Genomic DNA, 23665 nt, shown 5'->3' with positions numbered 1-23665 from the left:
ATGTAAAAATTTTTCTTCATATTCTATAGGGTTATGCATGACCTTCAGATAACCTTTGGACAAAATAGAATCACAATTTTTGGAAGTAAATTGTATTTTTCTTAACTATACAAACCTGAGGTCCTTTACATAAGGAATTACTTTCGGCGTATCTGGAATTACGGCTGTTAAATTCTTGAACAAGGTGGTTAAGGCAGTAACTACCGTGTGGCAGGTGGGTAGGCTAGCCTGCCCGGATATAAAAACTCCACTTTGCCTTTTGGCCCAGGTTCAGATTGAGGGGTGGCATGAGGTGGGCACAAATGTAAAGGACCTCAGGTTTGTAAAGTTAGGAAAAATGACAATTTGTCCAAAATTGCATTTTTCCTAACTATACAAACCTGAGGTCCTTTTACAATAGGAAGGTACTAGCGGCAGCTGGATAGGTCGTAAGCTTTCGAACAAGGGGTTCGGTAGTTAACTGCTTGTCTGACAGGCGCGCGCGCGACTGGGAGGTAAACAAATCACTTTTGCTTTTGGCCCAAGCAAAAACTGCAGAGTGAGGGGTGGCATGAGGTGGGACTATGTGTAAAAGGACCTCAGGTTTGTATAGTTAGGAAAAATGCAATTTTGGACAAATTGTCATTTGTTCCGACACGGCATACAAACCTTCGGTCCTTTTACAATAGGAAGACTCACTTCTCGGTGGGAGGAATCTGAGTCTTTTGTGAACAGACTGGTGTTCGCCCAACCTTGGAAGCCTCCCTGGTCGTAAGAGCGAGGGAGGGATCCAAGCCTCTGTCCGATTGATCGGGGTGTGCACCGCAGGATCAATGGTCAGACCTCTGGACCGAGTACTAAGAGAGAGGCAAGTGTATCTCTTCGTACCAGCAATGTAAGAACTTGTTCCTGTACAGGAGCAAATATAAAGTCATGGGTTTGTCTCTTGTAGGCATCCACTTCCCCCCCCTTGTAGGAGGAAGTGGTGGATATTCTGCTCCTATCCCTAGTGAAAGGGATAGGATGGGGCTCTGTCATATAGCTCACCTGCATCTCGTCCTCATCCAGCGTAGTGACGACCGTGGCCCTCTGCCCACAGGTAGAGGAGGAGGAAAAGATGGGAAGAGGGAGCCACTCACTCACTCACTCACACATCCATCCACACAGTCACACCAGGACTCGATGCTGTTTCAGCCTGCGAGGGTCTGGGTTAGCTACACAACTTGTTGAGCAGCCACCACGGGTCCCAAGGAAAAGGTATCCAAGGACCTGTGGGCATATCCCGAAGGTAGAAGGACGTAAAGGTAGTCTGGTTAGACCAGACCCCTGCCTTCAGGACCTGCGCCACGGAGAAGTTCTTACGAAACGCCAACGAGGGGCCAATACTTCTGACTTCGTGAGCTCTCGGACGGGACGTACGGATGTCGTCACTACCATCAGCCTCATACGCCCTCCTGATGACCTCACGTAGCCAGAATGAAAGAGTGTTCTTGGATACTTCTTTCTTGGTTACCCCGGTGCTAACGAAGAGGCGTCGACACTCAGGCCTGAGGTGTCAAAGTTTTCTTCAGATAGCGCCGTAGCGCCCTCACAGGACAAAGCAGCATCTCATCCGCATCATTATCGGTGAAGTCCATTAGGGAGGGAATCGTGAAGGACTCGAACCTGTCGTCAGGGACCGACGGTTTCTGAGTCTTCGTAACGAAGTTCGGGACGAAATCGAGCGTCACAGATCCCCATCCCCTGGAGTGTCGTACATCATAGGAAAGACCATGAAGTTCCCCTACTCTCTTCGCCGATGCCAGGGCCAGCAAGAAGAGGGTCTTGAGGGTCAGATCCCTGTCTGACGACATCCTCGGAGTGGCTCGAACTCGGTGGTTCGGAGTCAAACTCCTAAGGACGAGAGCACCCATCCCACGCAGGGGGCCTGAGTTCCCTGGGTGGGCAAGACCTTTCGAAGCTCCTCATAAGCAAGGAGATCTCGAACGAGTTCGAGATGTCCAATCCCCCTCCCCCCAGTTTCAGGACGAGAGCCAGGGCGGTCTGTATCCTTTGGACTGTGGGGACTGAGAGGAGCTTCTCTCGGCGAAGAAACACGAGGAAATCCACTACCTGCTGAAGAGTGGCTCTGAGAGGAGATAGACCCCGTCTACGACAGCCAACCACAGAAGACGGCCCACTTCCCCTGGTACACAGCTGCAGAGGACTGACGGACGTTTCCAGCCATCTCTGTTGCTGCGCTACGAGAAAAGCCTCTCGTTCGCAAGAGATGGTGGATAACAGCCAGCCGTGAAGTCGTAGGGACTGGACTGCTTGGTGGTACCGCTCGACAAGGGAGAGATTCCCCCTTGGCACAAGGGTTGTGCCAAGGGGGAATCTCTCTCGGTTCTCCTGCGAGAAGAGCCAGCAGGTCCGGATACCAAATGGCCTGTGGCCATTTGGGAGCCACCAGGATCATCCTGAGATTCGGGGTGACCAGTGCTCGACTGATCACCTTGCGAATCAGGCTGAACGGGGGAAAGGGCATAGACGAAGAGGTTGTCCCACGGGTGTTGAAGAGCGTCCTCTTGCAGCTGCCCCATGGGTCCGGCACGGCTGAGAAGAAAACCTGAAGCTTTCTGTTGTGCCGGGTGGCGAACAGATCCGCGACTGGTCGCCCCCACAGGTCGAAGAGCCTTTCCGCCACGTCCTGGTGTAGAGACCACTCGGTCCCCTATCACCTGATCCCGACGGCTGAAGCGTGTCTGCTACTACATTCCTCTTCCCTGAATGTAGTCGTGCCGACAGCTCTATTGAGTGTGCCTCGGCCCACTCGTGCACCTGCCGAGTCAACTGGTACAACGGGAGAGACACTAGGCCCCCCTGTTTGTGACGTAGGCCACTACCGTGGTGTTGTCGCACATCAACACCACTGAGTGTCCCATCAAAGCGTCCTGGAAACTCTTGGAGAGCGAGAAACGCTGCCTTGAGTTCAGTACATTGATGTGAAGGTGCTTGTCGTTCTCGTCCCACACTCCTGAAGTCAGCAACTCCTCCAGGTGTGCGCCCCATCCCTCGGTCGAATGCGTCTGAGAACAGCTGCATGTCGGGGGGGGAGTGCGCAGAGGCACTCCCCTCTTAAGAGGTTCCTGTCGTCCAGCCACCAGGCTATGGTCCTGCCTCACCTCCGGTGTCAGTGACACTGGAAAGCTTGGGGGATCCGTCGCCTGTGACCAACTCTCCTTTAGTCTCCACTGAAGAGACCGCAGGTTGAAGACGCCCGTGAGGGACTAACTTTTCTCGAGTGACGACAGGTGTTTTCGATCACGACTTGCCATCGCTGAGCTACCTGTTCCTGCCGAGACAGGAACTGGTTGGCTGCCTCCCTGAATCTGCTGATCCGCGAGTCTGCGGGGAAGACTCGCCCTGCTACCGTGTCGATCAGCATACCCAGGTACTTCATCCTCTGTTCTTGGGCTTCGAGATCGGGACTTCTCGAAGTTCACAACGATCCCCAGATCACGACAGAACTCGAGTAGTCGATCCCTGTCCTGTAGCAACTGCGAGCGGGAGCTCGCCAGGACTAACCAATCGTCGAGATACCTCATCAGACGTATCCCGTGCGAATGGGCCCAAGCAGACACCAGAGTGAACACTCGCGTGAACACCTGTGTGGGGCGGTTGATTGAGACCGAAAAAACCAAAGTGCCCTGAACTGGTACACCGTCCCGTCGAGGATGAAGCGGAGGTACTTTCTGGAGGACTGATGAATGGGTATTTGGAAATACGCATCCTTCAAGTCCACTGAAAGCATGAAATCGTTCTCCCTGATGGAGTCGAGCACGGAACGTGCCGTCTCCATCGTGAACCGGGTCTGGCGAACGAACCGGTTCAGGGGAGAGAGATCTATCACCGGGCGCCAGCCTCCCGTAGACTTTTCCACCAGGAAGAGTCGACTGAAAAAGCCCGGTGACTGATCCGTGACGATTTCTACAGCTCTCTTGCTCAGCATGGTCTTGATCTCCTGTCTCAATGCTACGTCCTTCGATGACCCTGGAGAACGTACGACTGCTGTTTGGACTGGGTTGGATGGTGAGAGGGTGGCCGAGATTATCGAAGGGAGGTAATATATCCCTCCCGAAGGAGATCTACAATCCAGGTCCTCGGTCGCCGTAGCGCTGCCAAGTTGCCCAATGGCTGGCCAGGCACCCCCCCCACTTCCGGCAGCAGGTGAGGGGGAACGCCGTCCCTAGCGTTTCCCCCCTTTCTTCGACTTCTTCCCAGACCTCCTCGGGAGAAGGAGGGCTGGGAGTGGAGGGCTGGTTACGGCTCCCCTTTGTAGAAGTCGAAGAAGACAGAGTCTTTCCCCGGGGCTTCGACGCGACTACCGTCTTAGCCACCGTGGAAGCGCTAGCCGAGCTCTTTGGCTTGGCCGCAGTCCGAGGCTGCCCAAAGGCCTTCGAGACTGCCTGGTAAACCAGACGGTCACTATCGTCAGTGCGCCATCTGTCCACCGCAGCGTCCACCATCTCTCCTGGGAAGAGAGATGTGGAACTCCGTAAACGGTCCGTTGCGGAGTCCCAATGCCGCTTCACGCCCAGCCGCCCTGGAAAACTCGAGTAAGGACAGCGTCCCTACGTCGGAGAACCAGGTTGGCCCACAGGTTCACCGTCTGGTGGGCAAGGAAGGAGATGGCTCTTCCCCCAGACTGGCAAAGTCTCCTAAAGGCTGAGTCATCTTCGGGAGAAATTCCCCCGGAGTTGGCTGCGACCTTAGATACTGTGAGGGACCACAGATCTATCCAGGAGACGGCCTGGAAAGCTGCCATGGCAGTGGATTCCAGGCCGAGTGCCTCTTGCTGCGAGAACCATAGGTTCTCGGACAGGAGCTGCTGCAGAGACACAACCCGGAGTTAGCCTGGCTAACTCCGGATTCACCTGTTTGGGCGGCATCGGGTCCTCAGATGGCACGTAAAAACGCCGCTGTCGCAGCAGAGGAGGTGGAAGCAGCTTGCTCGACCTGCCAGACTTGGAGAGAATCGTCGTGCCCGGTAGACAAGAGATTCTACCTGGTCCAGCACTGAGTCGGCAAGCTCAGAACGTGGCAAACCCACCGTCGGTCTGGGTTCCCTCTTCGGGCCCCAGACGCACTCGAGCCGGGGACGTGGGCTCGGATGGTGGGAGCGGCGATTCCTTCCCCGAGGTCGTTGTGCTGACGAATCAGCGCAATTACCTCGGCAAAGTTCCTCCGAATCTCAGGAGTGACTGCATCCTGCGGATAGGACCGTCCAGTCCCTCGAACAGGAGCAGCTCCCGAGACCCTCCCCCCTCGAGGGGGGAACAGCGACAGACCCCTCTCGGTCTCCTCCAGCCACTTGTGCATACGACCTGGTCGTCCGAGAACCGTGCCTGGTACGTAGGACGTCGTGGTGGGATCCTGAGGGGCGCACCCCTCACGATCACTCCTCAATACCTCGCCCCTCCCGGTGTAACCCGAGGAGGTTGAAGAGGTATGGGAGAGGCAGACCTAACGCTCCCTCCTCGCTCGCTAGTGGGCTTGGGAAGACTGCAGGCGATCGTCAACCCGCGTGGCGATCGAGCTTCAGGCCTGGTTTTGAGCCGTCTCGCTGTGGAGAACGGCTGGACTGAGAACAGCGGCCCCAGTCTCGTGTGTCAGAAGAGCTGGTGCTGGTCGCCGTACCCGATCGCTCTCTGTGAGAGTGACAGTCAGGCGACCAGCGAGCTCCACTGTCACGGTGAGACCGGTGCGTATCCTCACGGCGCGTCACGTCGCTGGTACCAGCCGTGGCTGGTGCCGGCGAACGGGGGGACCTCTTCCCAGCCTCAGCCCGTGGCCGGTCGTGGACCGTCACGTCCGCCCGGGTAGCCAGCTGCTCGCCGCGAGAGCAAGAGCTGGTCTGGTGAGAGTCGCGTGTGAGCGGCTGTCACCAGTCTTCCGCGCTCCGTGCCGTGAACCTGACGCTGAGCTGGCTCAGAGGTCTGGTTCCTAGCTGCACGGTCGCTGGTAGGCGACCGTACACTCGGTACCCTCTCGCGAACGAGAGGCCGAGACTGATCCTGCTGCCGTGGGTCGAACCACTAAAAACGCAGGCGAGGAAGTGCCGGTGTTAGCCGGCACTCCTCTGGTCCCCGTAGTCTTCTTCCTTGCGGAAGAAGAGACGGGTCCTGCCCCGAAGGAGCAGGGTGACCAGCGGAAGAACCCCCCGTCTCACCGGAGCGAGACGGGCCCTTAGAAGCTCCCGGAAGAAGACTTCGTAGGGGGGGGGGGGAGGCGACCTTCTTCTTCTTAGGCGGGGGAGCCTTAGAAGAAGAAGGGGAAGAGTCGGCAGACGACGACGACGACGAAGAAGACGATGAAAAGAACGACGACGACACCTTCCTCCTCTTCTTCTTCTTCGTCAACCTCCTCAGGACCGATGTCAGATCTGTCATCCAGGGCGGAGCCGGGGCTGCTGTTGCCGAAGCAACAGGGCCCGGACGCACCTGTCCGAACAGATCGGCATCGGGAGCAGCGGCGCCCCGACGAACAGGAACAACGTCAGCAGGTGCAGGCATCACAGGAACAGCAGTGGAGACAGCAGGAAAACAGATACAGGAACGGCAGCAGTGGTCGGCAACATCACGTCCGTGAACAGCGGCTGGACAGGTACGGCAGGTACGCAGGCTGTTACAGGCGGCCCAGGTGGACGACCAGCGGCACAGACATCCTGGGTACTGGTGGGGGAGGGTCCAGGGGCGAGCTCTCGGGCACACGAAGTCCGGTTCGAGGCAGCACGGCAAAACCAGGCGGCGGCATCACACTCCCCCTTGTGTGGACGGCGACTGGCCCCCGTGCACCGATGTAGTTGGTGTACAGAGACCGCGTGCGGGGTGTACACCAGGTGAGGAGGTGAAGCATAGCCAGGAGTTGAAAGGGTCGTGGTGGTGGTCGTCACCGTAGCATGCGTGACCGCCACAGAGCCAGCGAGATGGTAGAGCAGCCCCTGGACACTCGGCACGCCCTGCAGACCCAACGATGCCCACACCTGTCCGAGGTCGTCCTTCGCGGCAACAGCACCTGAGGAAGCAAAGGTCGGGTGATTAGCAGGATCCTCTACCCGTCCGTGCGATGTAGACGAACGGATAGAGGACCCAGAATACAATTCAACATCGGGGTATCTCGCGCCCTCCTCCACACTCGACAGATCGGGTGAGGAGGAAGGACCTAGAAACCCCCCCGAAGGGGGAAGGCGCCAAACGTGGGAGCTGAGCGGGCGGCAGGAAGAAGACGAAGTGTCCGTAACCAAAGGAGTCGCGGGAGAGCTTTCCGACGACTCCTTTGCAGGCCTTCGCTTCTTCCTACCTTCATACAAGCCCCACTGCGCCTCCGACCAAGACATACACACTTCACAGGGCTCGGCTCGGGTGGGTACATTCACGGCCCCCGACACCGAGCGCACAAAAATATGTGGATCAATTTCAGGGACGAGCGGAACTTACCGCATTTACCCGCCCTTCGGTTACCCGGGCACAATCTCCGGAGGGTAGCGGGGCCGTGGAGATTCCATGATTGATCGAATAAATCACAATTGGATTAATAAAGAGGAAATGATTGTACTTACAATGATGACTCCATACACAAACACCAACCATATACTCAGGGAAAAAAGCAAACGACGAGAAGCGGGGGACAGAGAGCGTCGAACACACACGTCCACTCGTGTGAGGCCGAAAGCAAAAGTGATTTGTTTACCTCCAGTCGCACTGCTAGCGCGCCTGTCGGACAGCAGTTAACTACCGAACCCCTTGTTCGAAAGCTTACGACCTATCCAGCTGCCGCTAGTACCTTCCTATTGCAAAAGGACCGAAGGTTTGTATGCCGTGTCGGAACAAATACAATTTGCATACTTTCAAAAATTGTGATTTGTTCCTACATGATATACAAACCCTCAGAATTTACATAAGGAAGACTCACTGATTGGTGAGAGGAATATGAGCGAGCCTCTAGAACTGACTGGAGTTCTACACACCTAGGCTGCTACTCCTGGTCGTGAGCGAGGAGGAGTGCCCTGCCTCTGACAACTTGATCGGAGTATAGGAGCTGCATGATCAAGAGTCAGACTTATTGGCCTTTTCGAAATGAGTGAGGAAACGTAAACTCATCCGAAAATGGGGCTGTGCAGAAATATTTAGAGTCGGAGGCATTAATGCAAAGTTCTGGGAAGGGTTTGGATTATTGCCAGTCTCCTTCCTCCCCTTGCTAGAGGAAGGAGCGGGATTGCTTCTATGATTCTGATAAGAAACATAAAAAAGGATGCTTTATGTATAAGCTTACCGCATCAATCGTCCGACCAGCCAGAGTAAGTTCGAGTCCTATCCACAACCTGAAGGAAGAGGAGTGGAAGGACGAGGTGGGGAAGGCGGAGAGGCCAGTCACTCTCGCATCCTTCTTACCTCTAGAACTGCACACCATAGGTGAGATACAACTTGTCCTCTTGAAGGAGCTGGGTAAGCAAACACAACCTGCAAGCATCCACCACCGGTCCAAGGAAATGAGGTTCCAAAGACCTGTGGGCAGGCCCGAAGGGAAAGATAAATATGGTCGCAATGAGATGTTATCTATCTTCCTGTCCAACATATTCTTCGGAGTGATGACAAGTACCCATCCACTGGGCTATCCAACTGCAGAGAAGTCTCTCACGGTCTCATAATATTCCCCAGCGGATAAAGACACCGACACTCCATGGTGGGTGTCGATCGTTATGGGTACAGGAACACGCCAAAATGGCAAAGTAATGACTGATCTGGATCAACCAATACAAAGTCCACAGCGTAGCTCATGACGGTCTTCGACTATTCAACAGCTGCCGACTGACTGCGCTTGGTATGAGGCGAGTAGTCATGCATACAAGATGTAGTTACAAGACTCGCCTTTTGAAGGGTTTATGCCGAGAAACCATTACAAATCGTCTATCTTGTTTGCCACAAAGGTTGGGAGACGAGACGATGATTCTCTCAAGGCATGTGCCCATCAGACTACTATAGTCAATTGCCTTCTAGAGACCGAGGTCCCTGATTGCAAGACAGAAGTTCTCATAGTAGTTGAATCTCAACTAAGGAGAAACAATACTGTATGCCAGTGAAAGACTAAGGTGAATGGGGACCTACGTCTTCACAGGTGAATCGAGAGAAGTTAACTCTCAAGATTGTGAACATAGAAAAAGTCCCATCGATGACACCAACCAGTGAAGACGGCTTTAATCCCTGTTGTCTTACAGAGAAAACACTAAACCACTATTTCATTGCTGTTCGGTGAGAAGTTGGAGTTTGCAATGAAAGCGGAGCACCTTCCAGTAATGAAAACAGGGATTGTACTGCCTGAAGAACTGCTTCTCATGGGCTGGCTCAGGGAGGACATTTCTATTACTTGGAAGTAGAGCTGGCAGGGCAGAGAACAAGCAAAGTCTTCCGTTATTCATCTACAATTCAGGGTGAACAAAGAATAATTGCACACTTACGAATTACAAGATGTATTTAGAAGACAAACTCAGATGTCTGAAGAAATCATTCTGCATCATCGCAGCGGCAGGTGCAATGAAGCGGGAGACTAGGCTACAGACTTCTGTTACCGTGAGGTAAACAGAAAGATGATAAAGTCTAGTGAGATATCTCAGTCTGAAATTCTCGCAACGGCAAAAGGCGATGCAGTAGAGATAGTCATATACGTATGCGAGAATTCCAGCCAACCAGAGACCTAAGTCTGTGATTGTCAGGCAGAGATTCCATTCAGTAGTCAATCATCGCAGAGGACGAGAGACAAAACCCGACTGAACTGTCTCGGAGAGCCAGCAGGACTTGCTGCGGCAGGCAGGGCTGGCAGGCAGCCCGGACACTGCTAGCTCTCACTCACTTCGTCATCCTGAGTTGTCAGGTAATCCATTCCATGAAGAAATGCATTCGGCTAGAACCATGAAGCACAAGAAAATACCCACAATGGGTTTCGGTGAATGCAAACGCTGTGTTGTTGTTGTTGTTGTTGTTGTAAACAATACCCCTAGTATCTCAAAATTGAAACCGGTAACTCTTGGGAGGCTTGCAAGGCAGTCCCGAGTTGTAGTTCAATTAAGAGAAGATAATCTTTGTCTCGGTCACATACCCGTAGAGTTAACTACAGTTATGTGCCAGCACCTCGCACAATTCTACTGATAATAGAAGTATAGTCGCAGAGAGAAATACACGTAGTATATTTTGTAGGTTCCTGTACATAGACCTTCAGCCTAAAATTCTCTTTCATTCGAGGAACAAGAATAAGGACTGGAAGCCAACCTTCATTCTCTAATGAAGAGAGCGAAGAGTGAAGTTTCAAAGGAAGACTTCTATGGTGATAACAGGATACCGAAGACACGGAATCCTACGGAGAACACTCAGCAGGATCCCTCCATTCCAGTCGCAGCCATAGGAAGAGAAGGAATGGGGGAGGAAGACTGGACGCTCTCGCTCGCCTTGCCAGCGGAACTAGCAGTCGGAGAAGCGAGTTAAGGGCAGCCATCAACCTGGCGGTGATGGGCCGCTCCAAGTCTAAGGAAAACGTTCCACAGTCTGGAGAAAACTTTTTTCCCGAGGAGGGTTACAAAACTCATACTGTAGGCGAAACGTCTGCTGCCGACCGTGACCGTCGTCTGGGTGAGGCTGAGCATGTACCTGACAGGAGAGAGCCGATACCGTCCACCGACGCGTCCCAGTCCTCGTCAAGGCCGAAACCTCTCAAGAGGACCGAAGGGGGAGGCCACACCGGTCTCTGCGTGTGTGGTCCAGTAGGACCGTCATGTGAACAGCGGTGATGGTCACTCCGTGAGTCTAGGAAAAGCGTCCATCACCCCCGCCCCCCAGCCCCCCCATCCCCCAATTCTCCTCCAACCACTTGAGCGTAAGATCTGTTTTAGTCCCAAGACCGAACCAGGCCCGTGGCCTCCTAAGTGAGAGATCCCCCAAACACCAACACCACATGCCTTCTTCTACCTTTGTCCGATAGTAAGAAGTGCATTCATAACAGTCACTCCTGTTTGCCTTGTTCCTCCCGGTGTAGCCTGAGGAGGTTGAAGGGACAGGTGAGGGAGACCTGACGCGCCTACCGTGCCTACTAGCAGAAACAGTAGGCTGGGAGGACTGCAGGCGATCGCCAACAGCACCGGTGGTGATCAAGATGCAGGTCTGGACCAGCGGTCTCCTTGTGGGAGAACACTGGACCAGGACGGTAGCGTCGGTCTCGTGCGTCAGGGGAGCTTGCTACCAGTCGTGCGAGCCATCCGGTCGCAGTGGGAGCGACGGTTCAGGTAACTGGGTCCTCTCGACGTGCCACAGTACCAGGTCCAGGCGAGGCTGGACCTGGTGACCAGGGGGGACCTCTTCCCAGCCTCGCCACGTGAACGGTCTGGTGGGAACATAACGCCAACACTGAACGATCGCTGGTCTGGCGAGTCACCTGAGCGACTCTTACCATCCTTCCGCTCCGTGCCTGGGTCCTGACGGTGAGCGTACTCAGCAGTCTGGACCTTGGCTGCATGGTCACCCGTAGGTGACCGTACACTCGGTGGCGCGAGTGAGCGAGCGGCCGGGACGGTTCCCGGTCCGGAGGTGGAACCCCTCTGGAGCCCAGGAGCAGAAGGTTTTTCCAGCAGTAGCTGGTACCCTTACGTCCCCGTCTTCTTCTTCCCTGGAGGTGAGACGGGCCCCTTTCCTGGAGGAACGGAAGGACCAGCGGAAGACCAACCTGTCCTCGTCAGACCCTTAGAAGTCTGTGTGGCGAGACTTCTTCTTGGGGGGGGGGGAGGGGGGGAGGGCACTTTCTTCTTCCTTGGCTGGGGGGTCTTGGAAGTCGAAGGGGAAGAGGCAGCAGAAGATGACAGAGAAAACGCGACGAAGAAGATACAGAGAAGACGACGACGAAGAAGATGACAGAGAACGACACGAAGAAGATGACAGAGAAGACGACGACACCTTCCTCTTCTTCCTGGACTACTTCTTCGCCAGCTTACTCAGGACAACCGACAGGTCCTCCATCCAGGACAGAGTTGGGGCAGTTGCGGTAGCAACACGGCCCAACTGCACCTGTCCGGAGGGACCTGGAGCAGCAGTGGAGAGAGTGCTTCCCTCGAGGAGGGGTTACAAAACTCTCGCCTGGCAGGCGAAGACGTCTGCTACCACCGAGACTGGTCGGCCGTCGTCTGGGTGGGGCTGAGCGTGCACCTGACAGGAGACAGCCGATACCGTCCTCCGACTCTTCCAAGTCTTCATTGAGGCCAAAACCTCTCAAGAGGGCTGGATGGGCAGCCTCCACCGGTCTCTGCGTGCATGGCCCCGCGGGAACGTCACGTCAACCCTGGATACTGGACGATAGCTGCGAGAGCGATCACCGGTCTGGCAAGAGTCACCTGAGCTACTCTTACCAGACGGTTCCCGATCCGGAGGTGGAACCTCTGGAGCTGGGAGAGGAGGTACCAGCGGTGGCTGATACCTCCATGGTCCCTGTCTTCTGCTTCCCTGAGGAAGGAGGAACGGGAGGACCAGTGGAAGACCTGCCTGTCTCACCGGAGCAAGACAGACCCTTAGAAGTCCCGTGATGAGACTTCTTAGGGGGGGAAGACCACCTTCTCTTCTACGACAAAGCCTTAGGAGTCAAAGGGGTGGAGACATGAAAATATGATGATCTCGAAGAGGAGGATGACGACACTTGACGAGCTCTCTTCCTCTTCAATTCCTCAAAATTCTGCCAGATTTCTACCATCAGGAATAGATAAAATATCACAGGGCAGCGCAAAAGCTTTGTCCAGTGACGTAACTGCAGGGTAGTAGTGGTGGTAAATGAACATGATTATCAGCAAGGGATCAGTACCCACACTCGAGGATCGGTATCGCAACATGCTACGAGACACAGGTACAATTCCAAGGTTAGCATAACCAATACGAAGAGCTATCCAACCAATACTGCTGTAAACACAATCACCACTGGTAGTCTGTAAAATAAGGAAAAATTTACTAAAGTAATAAGGATACTCCACTCGCATCCAAGGGCACCACCCTCCTAAGTGAGAGATCCCCCAAACACCAACACCACATGCCTTCTTCTACCTTTGTCCGATAGTAAGTGAAAGGATGAAGAAGAGAAATTACCATAAAAACAAAACAAGGACAAACCTTTGAAGTTCCCCTAGGTAATTCCCAACCGTAAGCGTTTCGGATGAATACATGTCTCGTTACAGGATCAATATCACTCACGTTAAATACACGTCTCGTCCTCACGTTAAATACATACCTTGTCCTCACGTTAACGGGCAAAAGAATGTAAATAATATGTTGGCATACCTTTGCCGCCAACTCTTAACACAAGTAGAAAGGCAGCTATAAAGGCTATCACAAAAAGTGGGTTTGTATATTATAATTGAATTCAACATTAATATCGAACACCGTACGTGTATATACATATTAATTTAAAAACAAAAATAAACCAGAAAGATCCCACGGGGAAAAAGGATCAACGCCCAGTCAGCCAGAGCTCACAAACACACATCTTCATCAGAAGACAGCTAAAAGCAAAGTGGAGTGTTTACATCCAGGCAGGCTAGCCTACCCGCCTGCCACACGGTAGTTACTGCCTAACCACCTTGTTCAAGAATTTAACAGCCGTAATTCCAGCTACACCGAAAGTAATTCCTAATGTAAAGGACCAAAAGTTTGTATATCGTGTAGGAACAAAGAATTTTTTCTAAATGCAGTATTTGCAGTCTATTTTCTTATAGTCTTGGTAATTTAAAATGCCATCACATGGCCAACGGTTATGTTTTTACAAGCCTATCTTAAACTGAGAGGAAGGTCTTTTTTTGCTGAAGAGTAATCAAAGTGATTGTATATGACCCCACAATTATGTGCATAAATTATACTTAAAAATATTATGGAACCTCAGCTATCGTACATAATCCCTTCCAAAACCTCCGACGAAGTCCGAAACAATAATTCCTATAAGGAATAATGTGAATACAATTAATGCGTTCCAGAGCCCCACCAATATTTTTAAAAAATACATTTTATAGGGAATAAACAGTATCACATACAGAAAACAACAAGATATAAATATAAATGAATAATGAAGTGAATAAGGAACATTTAACATCACTTATTTTATGGAAGATTCTTGTTGGCATATGGAAGATACAGCAAGTGCGGTAAGAAGGTATCAGTTCGGCACGGGTCCTTTTTTGAAAAGTCGCATTTGCCCCTAGAAACAATTATTATATTAATATTTTGTTTTACCAAGAAAACCCCACAGTGTGTTGTAAGGGATTTTGTTATGCCTCTAGCACCTAACACCATGGTATAATTTTTGTAAGGATATATGTTGCCAAATCCTGTGTGCTGATAATAAGGAAATCGGTGGTCCTGGTCATATTGTTGAGATCGACAAATCTAAATTTGGGAAATGGAAGTACAACCATGGCCGAAAGGTGGACGGATCTTGGGTGTTCAGTGGCATTGAACCGACAGACACGTGAGACCTTTTTCAAGGTGGTTTCCTGACCGTTACTGCCAAAACTTTCTGATTCCCGGTGCTTGGCTTGATAACGTACTTCCAGAAACCACAATCGTATCTGATTGCTGGAAGTCGTACAGCAAAGTCCGGGATCATTATTCTGCGCATAATGTTGTGAACCAAAGCGTTAACTTCATTAGCCCGGACGACCTGAATGTACACACAAACACTATAGAATCGCAGTGGCGTGTTCTTAAATGAAGCGCGCTACCGAGACACGGTACGCAGAAAGAACTTTACGAAAGTTATTTTTCTACATACTGTATCCAGAAGCGGTATCTACAAGATGCTCCGTGTCCATTTCGGCCGTTCCTGAAATTGATCAAACGTGTCTATCCGCTCAAAAGTTGCCCGACATCCCCCATCTCAGATTTGATTTCCCGGTCCGAAACAATAAGACCAGGACCTTCTACCAGCGAGGCACGTGATCCCCCACCCGTTTCAAAGAGGCTGAGACTGATGCCTTCATTTGTACCACTTTCATGGTCGTAGGAACAGCAGCGACTTTGAAATTTTAATAAGGTAAGTTGTATATATTTAACTTTTGTTATCCTAAACTAGTGTTTTCGGTTAGTTTGAAGCCAATACCGAAGCATGTGTTCGAACAGATCTATTGGCCCGACGGTGGGCACGTAGGAACATGCATGATGACGCAATCTGTATGTAAACTATCTTTTCAGTTAGTTAGAAGCCAGTACCGAAGCATGTGTTCGGACAGATCTATCGGCCCGACGGTGGGCACGACGGAACATGCATGATGTCGCAATTTGTATGTAAAATGATATTGTTATGATACAATAAAGTTTCATACATACTTACCTGGCAGATATATACATAGCTATCGACTCCGTCGTCCCTGACAGAAATTCGAATTTCGCGGCACACGCTACAGGTAGGTCAGGTGATCTACCGGCCTGCCGCTGGGTGCAGGACTAGGAAACCATCCCGTTTTCTAATCAGATTCTCTCTTCCACCTGTCTCCTGCGGGGAGGCTGGGTGGGTCTTCAATTGTATATATCTGCCAGGTAAGTATGTATGAAACTTTATTGTATCATAACAATATCATTTCATACATTCAACTTACCTGTCAGATATAACATAGCTGATTGACACCCTTTGGTGGAGGGCAGAGACAGCTAACTACTGACTAGACAGGTAAACAACATATGTTGTAGGTCTTTATAGACCTTGGTTCCTCTGTTTCTAGACGAAGGGTTGACTTCCTAGCTATTGCATAGGAGTCTGCTTCGTCTCAAGAGCCTTAGCAAGATAGTGATCTGTGGCCAAGAGTTCTTGTGGGTCTACCGATGGGGTCTTATCCACTTACTCGGTCGAGCCTAATTGGCATTTTGTCAATGGGTGCTAATCCGCTTATATGGACACATGCCTATGCCTATTGGCATAACTAAGGAGCGCAACACCGATCCCGATCACCTGTTCCTAACATGAGGGTTCGCGCTAAATTGAAAAAGAGTTATCCCCCAAAACTCCTTTCAAACCTCAAAAAAAAAATCACTGAGTTAAAATAAATTCAATTCATTATTAAAAGGATCAGTGTCGGCTCCTTATCCCAGCAGAACGTATCCGCTGATACGTATAAACCAAGAGAGAAGGATCTCTCGTAGGTTAACTTGAAGTCCTTCGTGTAATGAGCAGTCAACACATAGTTGCATCTCTCATATGTTAAAGCTAATATGTCTTCCTGACATATTGTTACGAAAAGAACAAGAATTTGCAAAAGCTCGCACTTCATGAGCTTTTAAATTCTCAGCTGTTTGAAGGTATCATCAAGTCACTTATGAAGTGCTTTAGAGATCACCATTGTTTCAAAGAAGACTAGGACTTTCTTTGAACTGGATCTCATCTGGATGAAGCCTAGCGCCTGGCTTGCGCCTGGCTGGCGCGAGGAGTATCCTGTTTGGAATACTCCTGGCGCCTGACAGTCGTAAAACTCTTCGAATACTCCTGCCGTCTGGAAGGCGCATCTCGCTCCAAAAATACTCCTGGCGCCTGTTAGGAGTATTAAGCTCAGAATACTCCTGGCGCTTGTAGGCACATCGCGCTTCGAATACTCCTGGCGCCTGGTAGGAGTAAAAAGTCTAGAATACTCCTGGCTCCTGGGAGGAGTATCGAGGTCAGAGTACTCAAGGCGCCTGGCAGGAGTATCTCTCCCCTGACCTATGGAAGGCGCATCTAGTTCCGAATACTCCTGTGGCTTGGTAGGAGTATCGCTCATGGAATGCGCCTTTCGAATGGCAAGTATATTGCGCTTAGCGGGCGCTATACTCCTATCAGGAGTTTCTCTCTTCTCCAGTTTGGCTCCTGTTGCTTGGATGAAGATCTGGGCCTAAAGAACGATCTACAGTAAAGTCAGGCTCTTTGCGCCTACTTGGCGCCTGGCTCCTAGTTGGCGCCAGACGCTTGGCAGGAGTTACTTCCTTTCCCACGTCTCGCTGCCTAACGCATCGCTCCCCCCAGAGATGGCCGCTTGTGCGACAAACTCCCCTGTAGGGTTCGTCGCGCCCGACAGGAGATCGGTATTTGGATCTCTTAATCGGAAGCCTGTCATCCTTTTTACGAGTAGGCTCTTTAGAAAGTACTCCTACCAAAGACGCTAATTGCTCCTGCACATTCATCAAAATTTAGTCAGCTACATCCAGTAGACGATAGGAAATCTCAAAAGTCCGAGAGACAAGTCTTCTCCGAGGAGGATCCTTATTGCATACTTCTGTTGCTAACGAGTTCTCCTCCTACATGTTGATGAGTTTTCTCGTTGCAGAAGCTTCCCTTCCTATCCTTGCCCGAAGGAAGGGAAGGAGCTTGGAATTTTAAAGAGATTCTGAGCTGAAATTGGTAGGACTCCTGATTTCTAGCTCTTGAATGTATCTCTCTGAACCTTTTGGGAAGTAGTTTGAGCCCTCCTCGCGTTCCAAAGACTCTGTCAGTAAACGTTTAAACCTTGTCTTCTTCTGTATATGACAATGTCACTACATTACCCGGACAACGAAACCTCTATCTGAAAGCGTTGATCCAGGAATAAAAGGCTTTAGTTCTTTTGCCAAACATACTATCTGGCCAGAACCCATTGCCGAGTCTTCATAGAATTTGATTCCAGATTCTAAAGCCCAAAATTTTACTTGTCCTTTTGATCGTTTAGGACCAAGAGAAACATTTGATTAGGAGCAGTTCCATCTTGTCGGAACACGGAATCTGAGGCCCCAAATTAGGATCCCATTCTAAGTATAAGATCACTTACTCTTATCGTATAGAGGTATTGTATAAGATCCCGAAGATCTTAATTCTCTACTATACTCTAATATTCTTTGTCTAGACAGAGTATATCTTTTTACTGTGTTTCATTGATAGCATAAATACCAAGGTGATTCTTCCCTCTGAAAGGGAAGAAAAACCATTATGTGGTTCACAGAGGTATCGGAAGAGGACAGTTTCCCCTTTCTATCTAGCACGATCTGCAGCAACTCTATGTCTTTAACATATTTAAAGGAATTATCAAGCTTCCCTTGAAAAATCCTCTCATTCATATTTACTTCTGGTCAGTCTGCACGCAGACAGACTCAGAGTGAATAGGTTTTTCAGGTCCAATATTTATAATAGATTCCGATAAAATCTCTACTCTCTTAGAAAAACCTTCCGACACATGCTGAAAGAAGAACGTGACCTCTGTGAATCCAACCTTTTTATTGCCAAAAATGATGCATTCATCTTCTTCCTTTGACGCCCATTTATTTTAATATGTGTAAGAATATATATAACTAGGGGAAAAAAGACTAAAGTTTATTCCCCTATTTAACTTAAAGATGGCGTATTTTGCTACCTCTCTTGTTTCGAGGAAAAGGAAGCAATCTATAAGAAGCTCGTTCATCTTCTGCCTTGCGAAGAGATCTGTGAATACTTTCCGCAGGGTCTGACAACTCTTTCCAATAAATGTTAAATCGTGCTCTGCCGAATTAAAATCCTTTATAATCCCGTCACATTGTGGTAAACAGCATCATCTAGGAAACTCTTGTAAGGATAGTAGGAACGCTGTAATTAACCACGGTGTGTCATAAGGCTTAACCGTATCGTTATCTTAAGGTGAATTTCCTACTACATTCTTTCCTCGCCGAGGCAGAGAGATATCCTTAGCAAAACGAATACGATGTTATTCATGTTTGCCTAAAAAAAATCCCCTCAATTCGTGGTTAAGTCCCTGATTGTATGGGGAATCTACGGTGAAGCATTCGATCCCTTAGGAGAGAAAGATGTAACCAACCGTTCACGACCGAGAACCGGATTGGTATCTAGATTGGCTCACAATTACAGCCGTCTCGTTCACTGCCTGGCTGCATTCATTCTGAGTTGCCAGTTACTCCCTTCAATGAATGGATATAATAAAATTATTCTCGAGTCTAAGAGCTCTCAATAATGCAAATTTAAGCCAAACCAACAACTTTGTTAATACCGAAGCTGAGTAGGTATTGTCGTAACAAACCTTTTAAGCGAAGTCCTTACTAGGAAAAACCTGTAAGGATATAGATAATTCCGTAGCGAACCAGAAAGGCAACTATGGTATGCGTATATGACTTGTCATTCAGTAGTCGTATACAGCAAGCCTTCTACGACACTCTTTCCTTTCCGACTGCAGAGAAAGAATGCAATCTTACTCTCTTCGTTCATTTCGTCAATAATCCCGAATGAGTATTAGTCGAAAGAGATCGCAAATGGCAACCGAGGATCGAAGAGAATCTCTCCAGCTTTTATTATCTTGGAGATAAGTCCGTATTTTACGCCTTTCTTATCTGGAAGAGCCTCTAATCAATGAATGAGAGCTCGTACGAATCTTGTTCAACTTCCAAACGATTGCCCCTCTTTCTGTAAATGGTTGGTTGCATTATTTTTTAGAAGGAGGATGATTTAATATCCTCTTACTAATACTGAACTAATTCTCACAATTCTGCTCTATCTTCCATTCCTCAAGTTGGGACAAGATTGAGCAACCGGAGGAGAGCGCTTCCTTTCGAAAGGTGAAGGGCTTTTAGCAGTACCGACTCTAACCTGACAAGGGCTACGGCAGCCTGTGCTACATCTTGAGTCCCTGCCTGGAAAAAGCCGAACTTGCTCTTGCCTTTATTGCATTAAGACGATCCTGACAAGGGCAACGGCCGCCTGTGCGACCACTCCCGTCCCTATCAGGAGAAGCCTCGAATGTCTTTCACCTTTCGCCTGGAGGACTCTTGGCGGTTGTCAGGCTCTTCTTGTAGGAGAAAGTGCCTGGCGCTAAGCAGGAGTATCTTGCCTAGAATACTCCTGGCGCCTGGGAGGAGTATCGCGATCAGAATACTCCTCGTCCTCGGAATACTCCTGGCGCCTGGCAGGAGTATCGCGCTCCGAATACTCCTGGCGCCTGGGAGGAGTATCGCGATCGGAATACTCCTCGTCCTCGGAATACTCCTGGCGCCTGGCAGGAGTATCGCGCTCCGAATACTCCTGGCGCCTGGGAGGAGTATCGTGCTCGGAATACTCCTGGCGCCTGGCAGAAGTATCGCTTTCCTAGGAGGAGCAACGTGATCGGAATACTCCTGGCGCCTGGTAGGAGTATCACGTTCCGAATACTCCTGGCGCCTGGGAGGAGTATCGTGCTCGTCGGAATACTCCTGGTGCTTGGCAGGAGTATCGCGTTCCGAATACTCCTGGCGCCTGGGAGGAGTATCGTGATCGGAACACTCCTGGCACCTGGCAGGAGTATCACGTTCCGATCACGATACTCCTGACGCCTAGGAGGAGTATCGTGATCAGAATACTCCTGGATCCTAGCAGACGTATCGCCCTTGGAAAGTTTTCTTGTTGGAAAGTTCCGAGCATCTGAAAGGCGATCCTCGCCTGGAAAGTTCTGTACGTCTGGAAGGTTATTCGAATCTGGAATCTTCCGCCTTCTGGAAGGTTCCGCTTGTGCGGAAGGTTCTGTGTGCGGAAGGTTCCGATCTCTTGTACATTTGTTCTTGCTTAGAATTCGACAATACTTCCATTTTCGACATAGCCCTCCCTTTCTTCTGAATGAGAAGGACTTCCATTTCCGATGAAGATCCTGGTTCATAGTGCTTCAGGCGCTTTGCGCCTATATTCAGGCCCTTCAGGTGCTTTGCGCCTCGTTTCAGGCGCTTTGCGCCTTATTTCAGACGCTTTAGGCGCATTGAGCCTCGTTACCGGAGCTTCATGCCCAAGGAGCTAGAAGCTTAAAAGTTATATATATATGTGTACTCTCTAAACGAGATCCATATAATTCATTCGATCAACAAATATTCTTTAATATCTAATTCGTTCTTCTCAGAATAGATATATTTTCATATACATGTACCGATGAGGAATTTATTGAAATAACTATTTCAAGCCCCCATGGGATAGAGCCCCCCCCCCCACCCCCCCCCGTCCAACCGTACGGGGGGGACGAACCCGGATAGGGCAATGCCTCTACCGCAACTGTTATCGAATGATGTCTTCCTTTCTCCGTCTCTTCTGAGGTTCCGATAGCCAGACGAGATTATCTTGCATCTTCATTTAATCTACGCCGTTGAATGTTTCTTCTCCTTATTCGTCAAGACGATAATAATAAGGGGAACACATTGAATTAGGATGCCTTTCCAATGGCTATCCCTGGCAGTCTGGGACGTCCTACAGAACCTGCCGAGGGGACGCCTGATCGGTGGGGGGTTCTCCATAACCTCCGTACGGCTTTCGACTTTCCTTCTCCTCCGGGCCAGGGAGCTTGGAAGAGGTCTAGGCCTGGGAGCGAGACAGAGCCGATCAGACGCACCCTCTATTGCAATGGGGAACACTATAATCACTTCTTACCTTATAATAGCTCGTATCTTGAGCTACATTCCTTTATCTTCAAATTGCAAATGAATATGACAATTTGTCGAAAATTGCATTTTTCCTAACTATACAAACCTGAGGTCCTTTAACAATAGGAAGTAGCTAGCGGCAGCTGGAACGGTCGTAAGCTTCGAACAAGGGGAGAACGGTAGTTAACTGCTTGTCCGACAGTCGCGCGCCGCGCGACTGGGAGGTAAACAAATCACTTTTTGCTTTTGGCCCATGCAAAATACGCAGAGTGAGGGTGGCATGAGGAGGGACTATATGTAAGGACCTCAGGTTTGTATAGTTAGGAAAAATGCAATTTTCGACAAATTGTCATTTGTTCCGATACGTAATTACAAACCATCGGTCCCTTTAACAATAGGAAGACTCACTTCTTGGTGGGAGGAATCTGAGTCTTTTGATGAACAGACTGGTTGTTCGTCCATCCCTGAATGCCTCCCTGGTCGTAAGAGCGAGGGAGGGATCCAAGCCTCTGTCCGATTGATCGGGGTGTGCACCGCAGGATCAATGGTCAGACCTCTGGGCCGAGTACTAAGAGAGAGGCAAGCGTATCTCTTCGTACCAGCAAGCAAGAACTTGTTCCTGTTTGCAAGAGGCAACAATAAAGTATGGGTTGTCTCAAGCTGGCATCCACTTCCTCCCCCTTGTTGGAGGAAGTGGTGGATATACGCTCCTATCCCTAGTGAAAGGGATAGGATGGGGCTCTGTTGAGTAGCTCACCTGCATCTTGTCCTTATCCAGCAGGGTGACGACCGTGTCCCTCTAACCACAGGTAGAGGAGAAGAAAAAAGATGGGAAGAGGAGCCAGTCACACTATCATTCACTCATTCCATTCTTATGGTCACACCAGGACTCGATGCTGTTCAGCATCGTAGTAGCCATCTTGCTTGGTGAGACGTACCCGCGTGAAGTCACAATAATCAACAGATATCACAAGTTTAACATACGACTAGAATTTGAGAAATATCTAGAAGTGTTCGTGAACTATCGGTGATAAGATTAGTGTGAAAATAGTAGGATAAATCGTCTTCTAAGTTAGTTTATCAAGTGTAATACTATAAAATCAGAACAAGATGGCAGTAAGTTCCACTGCGGGAAAAGGTGGCGTAATTTGGCGTGTCTAGCAGATTCGCAATACGATTGAGGTATCAGGAAGGGAACTGGCATTTCTCATCTATGAAATCAGCAACAGTCCTAACCAAAAAGATACAAAAGATTCATAGATATATTAGAAGGATATAATCCTTCAAACTGGAACAAATCTAATGAAAACATCTTGAAAATAATTGAAGAAGTTCCAAATAAAATCCAAGTGGTCAAGAGACTCATAAAGAAAATATACATAAACCAACATATTCCGACAAAGAAAATGAATAAGGTGAATCTTGTGAATATACTAATTGATGCATTAGGAAAAAGAATGCCAAAAGCATGCAAACTGTGTAAGGTTTGGTATAGCATAGTCAATCCACAAAACCTAATCAGAAAATGTGCTGCATGCAACATTCCGACCCATCCACAGTGTGCTGAGGTAATACAAGATTTGAGAAAAGATACAAGAATTTTTTGTTCAACATGTCTATCATGGATAGACAATGTTATTAAATCAAGATTGAATGTACAAATAGTTGAGGATGAGAAGAAGAAGAAGAAGGAAGGAAGAAGAAGAAAAAGAAGAAGAGGAAAACGGAGAGAAGTAAACAAAAATGAAATGACAGAAAAAAAATAAGGAAAAAAAAGAAAACAAAGAACAAGATAAAAGTATGGATGCAGAGATACTCATTGATACTACATATGAGGCAATAAAGCAGCATACCTACGAAGAAATAAATTACGATATGACAACAGAAAAGCAAATCCCGAAGAGGCTCTACCCAGATCTATACAATGACGGGAAAGAGGAAAAAAATAGACAAGAAAGACAAAATCTGCAACCTTTTTGAAAAGAGGGAATTGCAGATTTGGAGAAAGATGTTACTACAAACATCCTAAGATATGTCAAAACTATGAAATATATGGTAAATGTGCATACTTAGATGGATATGGGGATGATTGCAGAGATCTGCATCCAAAAAATATGTAAAAACCTAAAAGAAGGAAAAGGATGTAAGTTCGACAAAAAATGCAAATATATGCACCCTGTAGCCATGAATCATAATCAAATAAATAACCAACCAAGTAATAAAATCCAAAATAAGAAAGAAACAAATAAAGAGAGAAATCAAGAATATCAGTAAAAGAGAAA

The 23665-nt window shown here is 49.2% G+C and overlaps 1 protein-coding gene across 2 annotated transcripts in view; it reads right to left on the bottom strand.

The window, feature by feature from the left end:
* The window catches only part of LOC135217420 (uncharacterized), an 84549-nt gene that overhangs the window by 39053 nt on the left and 21831 nt on the right, over window positions 1-23665 (bottom strand). The window lies entirely within an intron of this gene.

Source organism: Macrobrachium nipponense, chromosome 7, assembly GCF_015104395.2.
Source record: "Macrobrachium nipponense isolate FS-2020 chromosome 7, ASM1510439v2, whole genome shotgun sequence".
NCBI classification, from domain to species: domain Eukaryota; kingdom Metazoa; phylum Arthropoda; class Malacostraca; order Decapoda; family Palaemonidae; genus Macrobrachium; species Macrobrachium nipponense.
This window is presented reverse-complemented; position numbering and strand designations above follow the sequence as displayed.